Source organism: Orcinus orca, chromosome 14 (assembly GCF_937001465.1).
Source record: "Orcinus orca chromosome 14, mOrcOrc1.1, whole genome shotgun sequence".
In the NCBI taxonomy this organism is placed as follows: domain Eukaryota; kingdom Metazoa; phylum Chordata; class Mammalia; order Artiodactyla; family Delphinidae; genus Orcinus; species Orcinus orca.
Genome location: NC_064572.1, coordinates 4,782,885 through 4,802,724, shown reverse-complemented (window position 1 = coordinate 4,802,724; position 19,840 = coordinate 4,782,885). Strand labels below are relative to the sequence as shown.

Genomic DNA, 19,840 nt, shown 5'->3' with positions numbered 1-19,840 from the left:
ATGCTTCCTCGTGGCCGGACACCTGCTCAACTATGCCATCTGGCCAATCCTGCTCCCTCTCTGCCCTGTCACAGAGGTTGACACCTAAGTTGTATTCTGCTTGCCAAAATCCATGTTAACATTCCCTTCCAGAGAAACTGACTTGTGACGGGGGGAAAGCAGTGATGAGGGGGAATTGGGAGCTAGACTGCTCCACAGTTGGAAGTAGCAAGGACCCCTCCACGGGCTAGGTGGGGCACCCATAGTGTCTGGAATAGGCGATGGTCCAGGTGTGCAAACTCTCACAGGTGACAGGGTAGTAATTGCTAGTCACCATCGAAACAAGAAGAGGAGCTTCCGGGTAGAAAGAAAGCAGAAAAAGCTGAACCCCCCACCCAGACCCAGGAATTTGATAAAGATATTTTCACATATTGAGGTATGGGGATGTCGTCTGGCTTATACAGGAGTTAACTTGAGTGTTATGCATACTAGAACAGCCTGCGTGTGGCCTATCAAACATACATTGTGCTTCTGCTTTAATTATTAAAGAAAAGAGTGCATTGACCAGAAGTAAAGACTGTCCATGTTAAAAATAAAGATGAAATGCCTCCCTTCCTGGGACGCCAATGCTGAAACTCCTTCAATAATAAGCCTCATTTCCCAGGTGCAAAGGCCATGCTGACTTGCTGTGTATGAGCTGATCTGTTTTTTGTTTGTTTGTTTTGTTTTTGTTTTTTCCCTGAAACCTTAAAGGAATGTATCCCTGACTTGTTTAATGTTCTTGTTCTGACAATATATAAAACGTTGCTGAAAACCATGCTTACCTGGGACAGTTCATCAGAGCTAACTTAGGGGTTGTCTTCCAGGCTATAGTCCACAGTTTGGCTCAAATCAGATGATTTTCTATTCCTATTATAGATTGTTTATTGATTATTTTCATCAACAATTTATTAGTTAAAGTAGCCAGGCTCCAAGTCCCAGACGAGCTTAGTCAGCCACTCACCAGAGGTCTGCTAGCCCGTGGGACGTTAGCGCCGTGAGAGGGACCCTAACTTGGTAGTGGAATTCAGGAGGATGCCCCTGAGCTTTGAAGCCCACACTCTTCTGATCCCTGTGAGCCTGCAGAAAAGGCCAACCGTCCCTGTGTAGACCAGGTGCCGCCCCTCCATCCTGTTCTTGCAACGAGAATGAGTGCTTGGTCCCTTCTTACTGCTCAACTTCCACCCTTTCAGCTACCAGCCCTAGGGAGAAATTGGTAACCCCAAAGAACACCCCAAATTGCCTCAGTGCTCATATGAATAGTCGGAGGAAGTAGTTGAAGGAGCAGAAGGAGTGAGATTTCCCCAGAGCTGGAAAAATGCGGCCAGATGCATCACCTGTGAGTAACGACCCCAGCTGCCACCATCCCTTTTGCCTTCCAGGTGTAGGGGGTCTGCGGGATCCTTGCTAAGTCTATTTTTGGCCATTCCCGGCCTTTCCCTATCATCACCCCTTCACCTTTAAACATGTTCAAGAAATTTGATTAAAAAGAAAATGTGTTCAGCTACATCCAGTGGAAAACCTGCTATTATGGGTATTAAGAACAAGTAGAACCTTTCCCAGGCATTGACCCATGGCTTCATCCAATCGTGCCTAAGAAGGAACCAGTTAAAAGAGTGGTACGCTATGAACAGAAAGAAATCTTTACAGTGACTGGAGAGTTATTCTATTTAGAAAAAGAGAGGGTCTTTTTATCCAACCCCAAGGTTATTCCACACAGAAAGAGATAAAAAAAGACCCTTTTTCCACACCAACAGGTGGATAAAGGAGCCATCAAATTTGTACTCAAAGGAGTTGATATCACGTGTCTACACTTAGCTTCTCGAGGAGCTAAGCTTTGCTCCGCTGCAGCAGATAGGATTGTTGCAATTGAGGCAGAAGGAAAACAGCTTGCTCTGGGTGCTGCAGTCGTGAAGATGTCTGCAGATGATGCTGAGAAAGTCAACACAGCAACTGGCATTGAAACATGTATTATATAAAAGGTGGGCTGTGGCACGTAAAAGCATATAAGTAAGTCTCAGATGGAATGCACTTGGGCTCCACATGGATGTGGTGCAATATCTGTGTTTGTGTGTGTGTGTGACAGCATGACTACAACGTCCCTGTGATTATGCTGAATAAATTCTACACATGCAGAAAAGAGAACCCAAGAAACAAACAACTGTTGCCGCCTTGCTCGGAAAGAGTGCAGACCAGCTGCCCCTGTGTCCTCTCCTGGCCATCAGGCTACAACTCTCCCAAAAGAGCTTCATGACCCAGCCAGTGTGCTGGTGGGGCTGCGAGAAGACAAATGGGACTGAATTCTCAGTGTGTCACCTGAGGTGCCCTCATGTGAGCGTCTGGACAGGACCGAGCATGGAAGAGTCAAGTGTAGGGGCACTGAACTGGCTGGAGGGTTTTCCTCTCGACATCCCTGCGGAGTCAGAGCCCCTCTCAGCCCTTCATGGTGGAGAAGGGAGACGATGAGATGCCTCAGCCCCTACACACGGACAGGCAGCTCCCGGCTCCTGCGGACTTCCAAAGCCTCATGCTATGAACTGACTTGTAATAACTTTGTTTTTGTCATTAATGTACTAGATATTTTTAGTAGCATTAATCTGAAAACGGGTTATTACCACCGATGTCAGTAATGGAATTAACTGTGCTAGAGATAACCTACAGTTTAACCTAAAGTTTACAACGAAGTTTTCGCCTCAAAGTTTTAAGGAATTCAAGACGAAACTAGAATAAGACAAGACACTACAGAAACTGCTTGGTGACTGGGCTTTATATTCACTTTAAAGAAAATTATCTCTGAAAACTTAGAAACGTTTAATTATGCATATTGTTATTAGCATGAAGGTGAGATATAGAAATGAAATATGAACCTGGATATGCTTATAGCAGTATTATGTGGTTCTGTGGAAAGCTTTCTGCAGTGTTCTCAAATAGCAGTGGAAAACCCCAAAGCAGGAAATGGTGACACCTCAAAGTCATGCTGTTACCTGACAAAAGCAAGCTGCAAGGCAACACACAGTATTTAAGACAAGTAAAAATGAAACTTTATTATCTGTGAGTAAATAAAAGTATATTTGAAAAATTTTTTTCTAAGTTGTCAGAATATATACAAATGAACCATGGATACCTTGATACGTGTGAACGAGAAATTGTACTTTTACTCTGAAGTATTCAGAGTTTTTTTGTGTGTGTACTTGGAACTCAGGATGAACTTGAACAAGAGTGTACACTGTTTGTATTTAAAAACACGCGCACACACGCACAATTTTACATGTGATAACAGAAATGTCTTGTCATACAGCCTAGAGTCAAGTCAAATAGTAAGTTACGTGGAAGAGAATGGGTTTTTATTTAAGGATTAGAGACAGAACACACTCGAAGCACAAATAATAAAACCCTCACTGCACAGCAGTCACTAGAACATTCCTTGAGCACTCGCTGGGTTTAAGCCAGCTTGGAAATCAGTTATTTGTCTAAACTAAGTGAGAATTTATGCCCGGTTCCTAGAAAGCATATGTTTTAATTAACTTGGCTGCCAGTATCTCTCCAGGGAAGAAAATATACATTTTATTTTCAAAACTCATCTGGGCCTGTTCTATCATGGATTGGCCCATTAAAAACAAAATACCCAAATCAATATTTTAAAATACTATTTTTGCTTACCTGAAATCTTCCTCCTTTTTAGAGCTTTTTATTTTCTGTCATCTGTTCAACACAGTGTAAAGTAAATACAGTCGAGTCCACAGCAGGGACCGCTACTCAGGGGGCTCGGGGCTTCGGACATCACTAGGAGTTGAAATGACAAAGAGCATGTTTGATGCAGAACCCTAAAGGCATTTTGGTACTGGATAACCTGCATCTACAGAAAGCACATGATAGCCTGATACTGTTTCCTACATCTGCCACAATTTAAAATAATTTTCTAATGTTTTATTTTCTGTAACCTGAGATTGGGAATGTTGGGGAGAGGGTATAAATATAACTATTTATGTAACTCATTATAAATAGAGTATAATTAGAAAGTATAATTAGACTTGAGTCTAATTCCCCTTCATATCCTAGTTTCTGTGGCTCTCAGTAGATAAGGCTCAGGTTCCAGTCCCAGCTCATTTCTACAGACTGGACAGTAGGTGGCACCATCAGCCAGTTTAAAAAACAGTTCACTGGTTTGGTTTGTTGTTAACCAGTTTACCACACTTGAGCAGGAACCTAAATAGTTTTGTGCATAAGTGCATTAAGTCCTGGCCATTGTCACGGGAGAATAATCCTAGAAGAGCACAAAGCCATTTAAATAGATCTGTATGAAGTATTTACAAATAACCACAGGAAGAGACTTTGCCTCTCTGTAGATCGAGATTATCCAATAATTAAATGCGTTTAGGGTTTGTGTCATAAATACTCTTTGCCACTTTAATTATGGTAATGAGAAAAGTCTGCCTGTGACCATCTCTAAATTAGTTTGTCCTTTGACCCTGGCCAGACACATAGACTTTATATATTTAGGTTTTCTTGTCTGGGGGAACAAAAAACTTGACCTAGCTGCTCACAAGTGGAAAACAAAGTATTAGACCTTAAAATGTTCCAGTAGAGTGCAGATCAAACACTCCCGATTCTAGACACTTCATAGAAGGTTTTTAAACCTTTTCAGCCACCACTGGCTCTTGACTCAGAAAGCTTACTTTACTAGGTACTGTTCACAATGGAAATGTGTTGAAATCACTGCAGCTATGTTCTACTCCAGTGCACAAGGATCTCTACAGACTAGGAACAGTGTTAAAATATTCTGAAAGGGTAAATCCAGGGCATTTAATATTATTTGAATAAAAACCTGTGCAGAAACACATTTTATACATGACTTCAGGGAGGCCACAGGCTCCCTGGGCTCCCTAAGCCCCTCAGATTAAGATCTCCTGACCTGGGAGTGAAAGAAAACAAACGCACCCCTACCACCCTCCCCTCCCCATTCAGACCTGTGGTCCTACCCCAGCCACACCCGTGGGAAGGCAGGTCGGCACTCAGCATGCGTACTGTCCCAGCTGCAAGGCGGTCAGACGTGTTATAGGAAGCAGATCCACCACAGAGCACCTCTGCTTCCTACATCCTCCTGGCCCAGAAGGAGATTTAGAAAAAGCATAGAGGAGGATATCAACTCAGCAGAGCAGTCTCGAAGCACAAGGGAGTGGAGAAACAGGAAGCACAAATAAGCCCAGGGAATGACTGACTTCTGACGTTTTTGCTGATAACAGATCTGGGTGAAGTTTTCCTGCTCCCTGTTGATGGCATCTCTGTATCTGCAGACACTTTCTCTTTGCCTCGCAGTGAAATGCAACTTCTTGTCAGAAGGCCGATCTCTTCTGTCATCCATAGGTCGCCTTCTCGCAGCTGTCACCCCTGTAACCCTGGACTGTATGCTGATTGTTCCATTGGTTGTTAACACTTCTATAAACGGAGATCTAACTGCCAAGAGTTCAAAATCCCAGTGGTCTGTCAGGTTCCACCACCAATTCACTCCGCAGAGTCATGTCTGAAGTGGGTAAAAATGCCACAAACTCAGGACTGAGGATACTACTGTGGGAACATGAAATACATTTAGAACCTTAGAAAGTCAAAATGAAAGGTATTTGTTTTCCTTTAAAGTCTGATAAGAAAATGACCCTCTTGCTTATCTTGTCTAAAGAATAAAGATGGACAGGTACTTACTGAAGATAAGCTACAAAATTTGAGACTGAAGAATGGAATTAAAAGAGAATTGTCTCATGCAGAATAACTACTCAGGTTTGAGAATTTGAGAGGAAAAAGAAATGGATTCAAGAAAAGATCTTATTATTAGAGCTGAGACCATATGCGATTTAGTCAAATTTCTTTTTTGAAGGCCAGATCGCCTTGTACAGACTTGTACAGACACAAGGCTGAAACTTTCTTCTCTACTGATCTACAGAGGGGTCCACAGCCACCACTCCAGACCACCGCATTGTGCAGCACTCGAGATGCTCAGGACTCTCTCCTGTGTATCCCTGGGAGTGACTCCCAAATGGTCCATCCACTGGGCCTAGCTCTACATGCTTTTAAACACCCTTTAAACCTCTGAAGAGAGCTCTCCTCTCTTCCACATCAAATATCCCCTCACATCCCCTCACTGTTAACATGGCTGCTGGTTTTACAATCAGGCTTAAGATATGGTCTCCTGACTAATGTTTCTTATTATAATAAAGTCAACGGTTTTATACAATATCTTACTGGCATTATTTATATGTCAGATGCAGAGAAAGAATTCAAGTATTAAGGCAAATAATTGTCCTCCTAGCCTTATGAATTATCTAAGTATTGTCTCAACTGATAATGAATGTACAGAGCCTTTTCATAGGGAAAAATGGGGGAAAAGGTAAGAAAATTAGATCAAGCTTAACTCATAAAATTAGCAGCGGTAGATGTTCTTTGAAAGGAAGAACACAAAGGATTATGAATCAGGAAACTGCTTCCAAAGTGAAAGAAAAGAAGCAAAAGCCAGCAGAAAATTCTCATGAGTAGACATTTTAGGGAAGCCGGATAATCTTTCTGGAAAAACAAATTGGACTTTCATTCAGTTGGTAGAAATCGTGCTATAACTTTTAATCTTTAGAGATTTAAAAAGAATTTAATGTCCATATTTATGAGAAGTTGATAATATGTGTAGAAGGTTCAAGAACCTATAAATATTAAATACTTTATGTTGTATTCTGCCACCCGCCCTTGCCCAGGACCCCTGTCTTCAAAGTCAGCCACTGTGGTTGATTTTCCAGGTATCATTCCAGAGTGTCTTTTTATGGGTATACAAGAAAATGTGAATATATATTTTCCTTCACTCCACATTTTAATACATAAGTAGTTGTATAATGTTTCATTACATCTTCCTTATATTCAGTTGAAAAATATCTGGGGAAAAAATCTTCTATCAGGACGTTGTTTCCTACAAAGCAGTCCACTGAGTGGATGATGTACTATAATGCATGTTGCCAGTCCATATTGGGATAAACACTAATATTCAACCATGTTTTGACATTACAATGCTGCAATGCATAACTTTGGCCTATGTTATTCTACAGCTAAAATCTGTATAGGATAGTTTCTAAAGGATTTGTAGCCTAAAGTATTTCTAACTGAAATAACATTTGATAAGATGTTACCAGTAAGATAGCAGGTACTGAGTTTTTCTGAGGAACCTAGAAGTGGTCATTTCTCTTTATTTTATTATAAATTCAACCTCTCCTCTACCAGATTTCTCCCCGATCTGTGTTTGAAAACATTTTCCAACCTCTTCTACCCTTGTGACTTCTCTATAATCTGTTCCTCTTCTTAGCAGTGTCATTCATTCTCATGCCCACCACAGCCTGACATGATCTCTAACTGCTGTCTGTTCGTCTCTCTTTGTCCATCATTGCTGAACCCACTCCACTGAAGAAACACTCAACATGGCCAGACATCTTGTTGCGTATGAAAAAATGGATCATGGATGATTCTGACTCACTGAGCCTGGATGAGAGGAGACATCCAGAGGGGAGTTTAGAGTAGCTGGGGAGGGAGAAGAGGATTTAGGTTTCATCCATGGTCATCATTCAGGGGAAGATGCTACTGAGACTTTACATAGGAGCAGGAGAAGACAGAGTTAGATGCAAGTACTTTCAGTGGCCGAGAAATTACAGGTGAACTGAGAGGAAGGGACTCCAAGGGAAGAGCAAGGGAGAGAACACAGTGAGTTGGGAGGTCCAGGGGGCGATAATTTGTGGGGCAGGGCATCCAAAAGGAAGGAGCTACCCAGAGAGAGAACTCCACCACTGCCTGATTATCCCTCTGAGTCTCTGTCGAGTACTAATCTGAGCACACACAGGTGAAATTTCACAAGGCTGGGAAGGAACAATATCTGCAGAAAGAACAATTACTGGAGAACTGTACATTAAATAATTTCCAAAGTTCATGTATGGCTGAGAATCCTCACCAGCCAGAGTGAAGAAACCTCCTTGAATACATGGGGCATTCAATTAAGACACCAGAAATTGTGCATATTAGAAGTGGAACTAATCACAAGCCGTAGAATAAAGGATACTCTAGGATACTCTAGAACTGCATTAACAAACCTTAAAAATGAGACTTTAAAGGGTCTAAGTGATATGCAAGTAATCATTTCCTACCAGAAAAAAAATTTAAATTAGCACTTTAAAAAACATAGAAAAAAGCCCCACTTCTATCACCCAGGAAACTCCAAGGGATTTAGGGGCCTTGTGTGAGACCCCAGGTCAGATACACACACACACACACACACACACACACACACACACACACACACACATATATATATACTGCAACTACATTAGAATATTCAAGAAATTGACTACTTTCTGGAAAAATATGAATTCTGAAGAGCAATATTTAGAACAACTAAAACAAAAGAAAAATAAGCTAGAAAGCACATAAAATAAGGTTTTTCAACAATTACTTCTGAAAATCATGTATGGGTTATACAAGTAAAAAAAAAATACAGCTGACTACAAAAGTAACAAATAGTTTCAGAGAATCAAGAATAGAAGAATAGAGGAAATCTGTATTTTGTGAAAATAATTTAACCCTGATATCAGACATAAATGGTGCAAAACAAAACCACACACCAATTTTATGTGTTGGTGTGAATGTACATTGATACAGGCACTATGAAAAACAATATGGCCATTCCTTAAAAATCTAAAAATAGAACTATCATATGACCCAGAAATCCCACTACTGGGCGTACACCCTGAGAAAAGCATAATTCAAAAAGACACATGCACCCCAATGTTCATTGCAGCACTATTTACTATAGAAAGGGCATGGAAGCAACCTAAGTCTCCATCAACAGATGAATGGATAAAGAAGATGTAGTACATATATAAATGGAATATTATTCAGCCAGTAAAAGGAATGAAATTGGGTCATTTGTAGAGACGTGGATGTACCTAGAGACTGTCATACAGAGTGAAGTAAGTTAGAAAGAGAAAAACAAATATCGTATATTAACGGATATATGTGGAATCTATAAAAATGGTACAGATGAACCTATTTCCAAAGCAGAAGTAGAGACACAGACATAGAGAACAGATGTATGGACACCAAGGGGGGAAAAGGGAGGTGGGAAGAATTGGGAGATTGGGATTGACATACATACACTACTATGTATAAAATAGATAACTAATGAGAACCTGCTGTATAGCACAGGGAACTCTACTCAATGCACTGTGGAGACCTAAATGAAAAGGAAATCCAAAAAAGAGGGGATATATGCATACATATACCTGATTCACTTTGCAGTACAGCAGAAACTAACACAACATTGTAAAGCAACTATACCCCAATTTTTAAAATCCTATCTTATTAAAATACTAATTAATAATATATGAATTGTTGAATGCTAAAGGACATTTTCAGAAATTATGAGATTTCCCAATAGTTAATGAAACGGCACTGAAAATCCTTAAAAATATAACAGTTCAATGGACAAGAATCATAAAGAGTGCACAAAACAGCTGACTTTCTACTTTTAAGATATAGAAAACATATGTATAAATCTCTTTCATAAAAAAGCAACTAAAATTTAAAATAAACATATTTTAAAGGAATATAGAGAATGAATAAGTAGAAAAAAATCAAATTTACAAAATACCATTTAAAAAGACCAAAAAAAAAAAAAGAGAGAAAATACCATGATTCTGTAGAGCACCAAATACTATAGAGAGATCTACCTTTCTCGATTTTAATTCTAATAAACTTCCAATCAAAATCCTAGCATGTTGTTAAGAAAGTGATTAAGGTTTAGTTGAAAGTCAAGCTAGAATTTTTTTTTGAAGAGAATGAGTGAAATGTGCCTTACTAATTATATATATAAAGCTAAATTAAGAGTGTGGTTCTAATACAGAAAATGGTAAACTAGTGTCGACTTTAAAAAAAATGCACAACGTGAGAGTTGCAAGTTAAGATTTATTTGGGGCAAAATGAGGAGTATAGCCCAGGAGACTGCATTTCAGAGAGCTCTGAGAAACTACTCCAAAGAGGCAGGGGGGAAGATCAGTATATATGTGATTTTGGTGAATGAGGAGTATATGCAATTGAGAACATATATTATTTGCAGAATGTTTCTGTTAGTCTCGCGAAGGTTGCTGCTAGTCTTGAGAGCAGACCTCACCATGAAAGATCTTAGTGTTTTTCTAGATATGAGGGGATACAAGAATTGGGCTCATAAAATCTTCTCCTGAAAGTATCTAACTCTCTGAAGAGTTGTCCTGCCAGTTTCCCCCGAGCACAGAGTGCCTCATTTCTGCTCTCCACCCGGAACTCCTTTCAGGGAGTGTTGAAGGTCAGCGGCTGCAGCAGCTGCACCAGCACATGATTTAATCCTTGTGGAGGTAGATGACAAGTGCCAGTTCGTAGCTGAGACTAGCGTTACCGTAAATGTAGATTCAAGGGTGAGAGCCTATATGATAAAGGTATTACAGTCAATAGAAGCCATTATGGAGCATACAATAAGTGGTGATGAAAAATTGGGTAGTTAGTTTTCTTTAAAAAGTATTTACATCTTCACTCAAAACATAAAATATATATTGATATACATTCAAACAGGGTTTTATTTTAAAAAAATATATAGATGTATATGGTTTCTAGATGGGAAAATCTCAAACATATAAAGGATAGAAGAAAAATTACATAAAAATTGGAAAGTTCAAGAGGTTAATATTTGTATAAGTTAATACGTTTAAACTATTTTTTTAAAATAAACTATTAGTTTTAAAAAATTAAAACATTAATGCAAATTGATTTAAACAGAAAGAATAAAGCAGATCTAAAACACACACATGAATGGTGTGCACAGAAAATTCCTTTGATTAAATAAAAATACCAACATAAAACATTGATCTCACAAGTGAAAAATAGTACAATCTTTTCTACCTTTAGGAAAACTTTCAAAACATGGCACAATTAAATCAAAAGTGGTGAACAGCCACATACTTAAATTGCTACATTTCTAGAAAGCAGTTTTTAAAGAGGTGATAATAAACCTCTTGTAATTCCATCCTTAGAATTCTACTACTAACGGGGGAAAAATGATATGGCAACGTGTTTGTACATAGAAAAGGTATTCAAATAGTTTACTTTTAAGATGGAAAAAGTGTGAAGAGCCCTAAATCTAGACTCTAACTAGCAAGGAAATGGTTAAACTATATTGCCCAGGTTCCTGACATAACATTATTCAGGCATTATCATAATGTCTATGAAGATACTTAAATACAGGTCAATAAATGTATCACAGCAGCTACTATTTACATTATGTGTTACATATGTTGAACCCGTAACTTTGGGAATCTAATTTAAATCCTTAGAGCAGGCCTGGAAGATGGGTTGTGTCATCTGCAAATCAGATGCCCCATCTTGCATTCTTTCAATGCATTGCTCCAAAAATTATATATTACATTACATTATATATATATGGAGAGAGGGGGAAATCAACAATATTTACATGTGAGTTTATGAGGAGTGTAAATATATAAAACTCTTACTAGCTCTTTCTTTGCGATAGAGATGTGCATAATTCTTATTTTCTTGGTACTTTATAAATTTTGACCACACATTACTCACATAATCAGGGTAAAAACCAATTTAAAAACGCTGAAGCATCCAAAATATAGATGAAAATTTCTGGGATATTATTTTTAATTAGGTAAAGATTTATTGATATTTCTTGAAGTGCATTTAGTTTAGAGTTGTTTAATCAATGTAAGTTGAAGATGTTAAGACAGTGTGGGGCCCCACCACAAGAAAAGTTGAAAAACTGGCTTTAACCATCTCAGATAGTCAGGGTCATTATTTTTCTAAATCTAAAGTTAGACAGCACAGACTATGGTGCCTATGGAAATACTAACCCTGCTTTATGGATTTTCATATTTCAAAATGTTGTTCTCCACACCTATTGAAGCTCATACTACATTAGCATTATATTATAATATTCTATATTTAACTATACAAAAGCCTAAAGATTTTTGGTTGCATAATCTGAGAACTGAATTCATTAAGAGAAAATGACTCAACGGAACATGGAAGCCAAGGTAAGCTTTAAACCTTAGTACTCCTTTTTTCCATAATGTATTACATTAATTATTTAAAAATAATTGTTTAAATCCCGTTTCTTCAATTCCTTCAACCTGCAGTTCGTGATCCTTTGGGAGCCCCAGATTAAAGGTCATATATGCTGTTTCATAGCCATCTTGGAGAAAGATAGTAATACATTGTCAGAGTTGCAATAAGTATTGCTCTAACATGCCTGACATACAGGGAACAATTTGAACATATTCTGAATCTCACTTGTGTTCACATGTAATTTTATCCAGAGAAACAGTTGGTGAATGAATGCACAGCTGCACCCAGAGGAACCTAGCCAGGTGGAAAAACACAAAACACACACTTGCACACACCTCAAACAGCTACCCCACTCACATCAGACGTTACAGCTTTTTATGGCATTTCAAATCACCCTTCTCTCACTGCTTCACAATCACCCACCAGCTGCAACCCTTCTGCCACCCAGATTAACCAGCAAACTGCAGGCCCTTTTCAAGTTAAAGTGCCATATTTGTTGTGGGTGAATATTTAACCATTTAGCACATATAATTACACTACCATTTTTATTAGGGTTTGTCTTAGTTTGGGCTGCTGTAACAAATATACCACAGACTGTGTGGTTTTGACACAAAGATTTATTTCTCACAGTTCTGGAGGCTGGGGAGTCCAAGATCAAGGTGGCAGCACTTGTCTGGTGAGAGCTGTTTCCTGGAGAGGTATTCTCTGGGTGAAAAGCAGAGAAAGCAAGCTCTCGGGTGTCTTTTTATAAGGGCACTAATCCCATTGATGACAGCTCCACTCTCCTGACTCAATTACTTCCTGAACTAACATCACATAACTTCCAAATAACATCACATTGGGAATTGGTCTTCAAAATAGTAATTTTCAGGGGACAGAAATATTCAGTCCCTAGCAGGTCCTTATTTTTTAATGTACCAATGACAGTTTTTGAGTATTGGGCCCTAAACCCATTTCCCCACAAGCCCTGTGGTTTTGGGTTATTTGTTGTTGTTTTTCATTTTACAACAGATTTTTTTCAGCTTTATTGTGCTATAATCAAGAAACCTTCATACTCTTTTCCAGAGTGGCTGCACCAATTTACATCCCACGTACAAGTGCACGAGGATTTCTTTTCTCCACATCTTAGCTAACACTCATTCTTTTGTGCTTTTTTTTTTTTTTTTTTATTTGCGGTATGCGGGCCTCTCACTGTTGTGGCCTCTCCTGTTGCGGAGCACAGGCTCCGGACGCGCAGGCTCAGTGGCCATGTCTCACGGGCCCAGCTGCTCCGCGGCATGTGGGATCTTCCCGGACAGGGACACGAACCCGTCTCCCCTGCATCGGCAGGCGGACTCTCAACCACTGCGCCACTAGGGAAGCCCTCTTTTGTGCTTTTGAGGGCAGCCATCCTAACGGGTGTGAGGTGACATCTCACTGTGGCTTTGATTTTTATTTCCCTGATGATTACTGATGTTGAACATCTTTTCATGTATTGTTGCCCATTTGCATGTCTTCTTTGGAAAAATATCTATCCAGTTCTTCTGCTCATTTTTTAACTAAATTGTTTTTGTTATTGTTGTTTTGCTATTGACTTGTGTGGGTTTTTATACAATCGGCATATTAACCCCTTATTACATATTTGCAAATACTTTCTCCCATTACATAGTGTGCCTTTTCACTTTGTTGATGGTTTCCCTTGCAGTGTAGAAACCTTTTAATTTTATGTACTCGCACCTGTTTATTTTGGCTTTTGTTTTCTTTGTTTTTGGTGTCAAATACAAAAAAAAAAAATTGCAAAGACCGGTGTGAAGGAGCCAGTCCCCTATATATTATTGTAGGAGTTTTATGGTTCCAGATATTAAATGTTTCTTTAATGCACTTTCAGTTGATTTTTATAAGTGGGACAACATGCACATCCAGTTTTACATATTTGCATGTGGCTGCCAGTTTTTCAAACACAATTTATTGAGAGACTATCCTTTCTCCATTGAGTATTCTTGGCCCTGTTGTCAGACATTAGTTGACTGTACATGCAGGGATTTATTTTAGAGCTCTCCATTCTGTTCCTTTGGTCTGTGTGTCTATGTTGATGCAAGTATTATACTGTTTTGATAACTATAGCTTTGCATTGTAAGTTGAAAGCAAGAAGTGTGATTCCTCCAACTTTGTTCTTCTTTCTCAGGATTGCTTTAGCTATTCAGAGTCCTCTGTGGTTCCACACAAATCTTAAGATTGTTTTTCCTATTTTTGTGAATAATGTCATTGGAAATTTGATACGTTACATTAACTATTTTTATTACATTAAATCTGTGTGTAGATTGCCTTGGGGAGAATGGAAATGTTGCCAACATTAATTCTTCCAATGTATGAACATGGAATATCTTTCCAGTTATTTGGTAAACACTTGTACCTAAATCTTTGTCAGCGTCTCTGATTATTATCTTTATATGAATTCCCAGAAGGAAAATTACTAGCTCAAACACCATAAATATTTTACAATTTTTAATGCATATTACCAAATGATGCTCCAGAAAAAAGTGGTACCATCTACATTTTTCCAATCCAGAATCTAAGAGTGCTGGTCTCACTGCATCCTCACCACGTTTACATTTGCATTTTTTTCTGACACCTTGCTAGTTACATATACAAAAAAAAAAAAAGTTACTTTCACATCTGGATCAAGTGTTTATGGAGATTCTGACTAATGAAAATTCTAAGAGAAATTCTAAGGAGGATAATTTTAAGTGTTTAGATATGATTTTACTTAATTGTAGCTGTTTCTTCCCTACAAATTATTTTGAGGGTTGAATACAGGAGTGTGTCTGTGTTTATTTTCCTCCTGGGGTTTGAAGCCTCTGCCTGTCACCCTGTTGCTCCCACTTTGTACTTTACTATTGTTCTGCCACTACCCTGCCCTGTCGCCTCCCCTAGCCAGAGACAGTTAGTAACGGAGTTCCACCAGCAATTTGCCAGTGATCCTAATGAAAAGCACCCACAGGCTGATGATTTTCAGCTGGGTCCTGAACTATGATTTAATGTGATTTGTCTGGAAAAACTCTCATAAAACTCGAACTCTGTTAGGGAGGGGGTGGGTGATGAGAGAAAACATTGAAACCTGTGGGGGCGGGGGGCAGAGACAACCATTTGGCTCCCAACACCCTGGCCCACTTCTCTCTTAGAGCAACTGAACATTCGATATTTAACTAAGTGCAGGGCTGCCCGAGGCTACAGACGTTCCCGGCCTCCTGTGCAGCTGGGTTGTTTGTGAGACTAAGCTCTCCCTCCAAGATGGAAGGAAAGAAATTTGTGCAACTTCTAGGATATTTCCTACATAGGACAGGCAGGCCTTACTTTCTCCTTCTCCCTCTGTCCTACTTCACACTGAAACTGTAGCTCCATCCTGCCCCACGTCCACCCCGGAGGAGGCCAACTCCCCTATGATGACAGAGCAACAGGGATGACAGAGAAGCTTCCTGAAGTAGCCTTGCCAGAGCAGCACAGGACTGCCTGCCTCCAGATCAGAATGTGAGAGAGATGCAAACTTCTATTTGGCGTAATTACGTGGTGGGGGGGGGTCGGTGTGTTGCAGCAACTGAACTCTAACCAATACAGGAATCGTGGAAGGGGCTCCTCTCTGCACTTGTCATGGGTCAGGCTGCTCCAAGGACTACAGCTGTCTGATACTTTCAGCTCTCTGTTTCATGGGGGGGGGGGTGGGCAGATGCCAAGCTCAGCAGCAATCCAATATCCTTTCCCGGTGCTTCTCTGGAAATCTAATGGGTGAAGATGGATGCTCCCAACAAAAGGAATCTGGAGCTAATATTTTCCGGGGATACGGTCTTGTTCTTTCCACCACAGCGTGAACCCCGGCTCTCTCCTAAACACATAGCTTGTTTTGAAATGTGCTGTGCTGTTTCCCTGATGATACGTGCAGATTCTAAATAAATAACTCAGGGCACAGACCATCTTACGTCTGTTGTCACTTGAATGTTGCTGGAAAGATGAGTTTAGAACTAACTCCTCTGCTAAACCAATACATTTAAAAGCTTAATTTGGAAAAACAAAAATTTCCAATTGCGTCATCCACCCACAAAGCGGAACTCAACTCAAGCGTTGGCCTGAGCTCCCCATTCAAGTGCAGGTGTATGGGAATTCCCAGGTGTCTTGTCTTGTCCATGTAACTTCTCATGTACTCTCCAGTCTTATGGACCCACAATTTTATGTTGAAAAGACAGCCTAATATATAATAAAATATTCAAGTTATTGAGAACATTATAAAAAGTTCCATAGTTCATTTGTTCTTTATTTGTTCATGCTTAATTATGTACAGAGTGTGTTCTCTTTCGGGACTGGTTTAAAATATAGTTTATTGATAGGGAATATGAGGTAAGGTAAGGTCAACGGATCACTAGATGACTGTCTCTAAAAAGATGGTTGGTTACTTGCAGCTTCCAAGAGGAGGGGACAGGCCGCACATTGGTCAGCAGGCAGAGGGAGGGAGGGGAATTCGTGACAAGTGTTATTTCTGTGATTCCCCAGGAAGGAACAGTGAGGATGGCGAGTAGATTCAGGACTGAGTAGCCTGTAGGATGTCAGGGGCTGTCCCTGGTGTCTGGGTGTTGAGGGAAGGGAGATAGTGGCCCCCAGTGTGAGAGCCACAGGGGAGGTGGATGGTGAGGGCTCTGGATGGATCGGTTTGTATTTCAAAAGCAGGCCTGGGAGCAGTTCTGAATCCAGGGAGGCGGGAGAGTAGGGACCCAGGGGCCGAGGCAAGGGGACCCGGGCTTGGCACTGGCTTGTCTAGAACAAGGCGAGCCCAGCATGTTCATGTGAGGAGATGTTAAAGCGTCAGGTTTACAGAACATAGATACTTGGTCCACACTAGGGAGGAGCTTAAACGTCCCGTCCTCAGAGACACGTCCCCTGCCTGTGCATCTGCAGTGTCAGCCTCCCCCGCCCATGTGTCCCAGTCATCACCCACCTCATTGCTGCACTGCACCCAGGGCCGGCCCTGTCAGCACCCACTGTGGCTGCCTCACCTGGAGGAACTCTCCTCACGGGGTCCCAGTCCTACGAGCTCCTCTGCCACCGCTGTCCCCTTTCCCTGCCACCCCAGCCCCTCCCCCGCCCTGCTCTCCTGCTTCCCCTGAGGCCTGCTCTTCCCTGCACAGCGCCAACCCTTCTACACGCTGTTCTGCTTATTGTCTGTCCCCCTCCGCAGCGTCAGCTCCATGGGAGCAGCAGCAGGGTTGTTTCTTTTTAAATTGTTCTTGTTTTTGTATATTTTATTCTCTGCGTGGCCTACAGCCCAGATCAGTGTGGAGCCCGAGGTAGAGACTCCATAAGCACTGAATGAGCAGCTGGTATCATAGCCCGGAACGTGCCTTTTTGTGATTTCCTTGTTGAGAGAGTCTCTGTCTTCTCGGGACTGCGAATCCCTTCCCCCAGCACAGGCCTGGCACACAGCAGATGTTGGATCAGCATTTTGACGAATGAATATGCCATTCATTGTGCCTAACACAAGGACTCAACAATGATAAACCTTGTTGCTGTCCTCAGGGGACAGTTAAAATCAAGACAACAGCCCCAAAGGAGTTGCTTAGTAAGAACAATGTCATCAAACTGCGACTTAAATGCAGTTTCGGCTCCTCCAGAAATGGAACCGTAATCCAGAGGGTCAGGAATCCTGTGATCAGTACTAGCTAAGCCATCTGCCTGGGAGACCGCTGCCATCCGCTAATGCAAAGAAACCTTGCAATAACCCACACGAAGCTTTGCCCAGAACAGCTTCCTTGTTTCATCTCCCTTCTGCTTATAAGCGTCTTTCATTTTGTGCAACTCCTCAGAGCTTCTTTCTATCTGCTAAATTGGATCCTGCCTGATTCATAAATCTTCAAATAAAGCCAGTGATTTTAAAATTTTACTCAGTAGAATTTTATTTTACTTTTTTTTTTTTTTAGTGGAATTTATAGTTGATTTTCAGGTTATATTTTGCTTCAAGGGATTGTCCTAGAAATAGTCGGGTTTATTACTGCTATGTAACAAACTATTACAAAACTTAGTGGTTTGAAATATAATTTATTATTATCACTGCTAGTTCTGTGGGCTGTGTGTGTTTAATTGCATGCTTCTTGCTTAGAGCTCCTCGTGCTGCTGCAGTTGGAGGGCAGATGGGGCAGTGTCACTGAGAGGCTCCAGCAGGCCCCTCACAGGGCTGGCTGGGGGTCACCTGTGCTGGGGGCCAGAGTGTGCACTTGACCTCCGCACGTGGCTTGGTTTCCTCGCAGCAGAGCCTGTGTTTCCATGGACCACATTGTATGAGCAGCAGTCTGATTAAAGAAAGGGTCAGTGGTCAGATCTCTTATAAGGCCGGTTAAGGACTGGCCCAAAGTCACCTCTGCAACTCTCTATGGGTCAAAGCATTCACAGGCCAGGTCAGATGTAGGAGTTTGGAGAAACAGACCGCTTGTCTCCTCGGGGTGGGGTGCCTCGTTTTGTATAAGGAAGGAAGGAATTGAACGTGGCTGCCTTTTTAGATAAACCACCACGAAGATTCTGTGATGAATGCTACAACTGGGCAACAGATGTCAGGGCCCAATACAGTCTCGCTGCGCTCTCGGAGTCCAGAAGGTGAAGCACATGAAAAAAGATAATTCCAGAACCTTCCATGAAGGAGGAAATTGTGTGGGAGTTGTCCTCAATATAAACAATTAGAAACTGTGCAAAACACATAAAACAACTTTTTTTGGTCATTGGACAATAGCAAGCAGAGGAGAATGACGCTGCTAGGGACCAACCAGGGACATGATTGCTGCTTCCTTGGCACTGTATTCCTAAGGGCCTTGCAATTCTAAGCAGGATCTGAGCTTTGTCTAATACACTAGAGCATCTCTGTGACGTTCAGCGTGAGCGGACGGGTGGGTAGGAGTTAGCACAATCAGGGCTCAGCTTTGCAGCGTTCATAATCTGAGAGCACAGAAAGATAGGAGGCTCCTAGCAGTCCCAGAAGACGCCCACAGGTTTCTATCCACACACGAGGACATTTACTCATCACATGAGGTTTCGGTCCTTGGATGAGCCCCAGCCCCTAACACCTAGTGGGGTCTCATTTGCTGAATGAAGATGCAGAAACTCTCTTGAGATGCAGGATGTGAGGAATGGGTGGGGCTTGGATGGACCCAGGTTGGAGGAAAGAGCTTTTTAAGTTTTACAGAGGGGAATGAGGTCTTTCGGGTTGGAAATCCTACTACCACAGCCCAGCCTCCATCAATTGAAAGGTATTGGTCACAGGTGTACTGAACACGGCATTTCTTACATCAATGGGAGGAGAGTTTGGGAGGAGATGAAATGCCCCTGAGACGCTTGGACCTGACACCCACCCATGTGACCTCAGCTCTGGGAAGTAGCAGCATAGCATATCTAAGGCTGTCCCCAAATCAGGACAGCAGCGGCTTTCCCTGGGTCTAGTTTTGCATCTTTACAATAACCATGAGAAATTTCCAGAAGAACAAGATACCAAGACCTTGAGCAGATTGTCCTTCTGAACACTTCATTCTCAATCAAGGGCAATTCTCTATGACCCGCAGCTATCCCCGCTATACATTCAGTGCTTCCTCACCCAGCACATGGCACACATTCACTGAGGCCCTACTGTGTGCTGACCTGGTCCAGTCACCAGACAACAGCAGTGGGTGAAACAGGTGGAGGGAGA

At 41.2% G+C, this 19,840-nt stretch overlaps 1 pseudogene; it reads left to right on the top strand.

The window, feature by feature from the left end:
* Window positions 1-1,484: 1,484 nt before the first annotated feature.
* On the top strand, window positions 1,485-2,032 carry LOC125961029 (malignant T-cell-amplified sequence 1-like; annotated as a pseudogene).
* The last annotated feature ends 17,808 nt before the right edge of the window (window positions 2,033-19,840 follow it).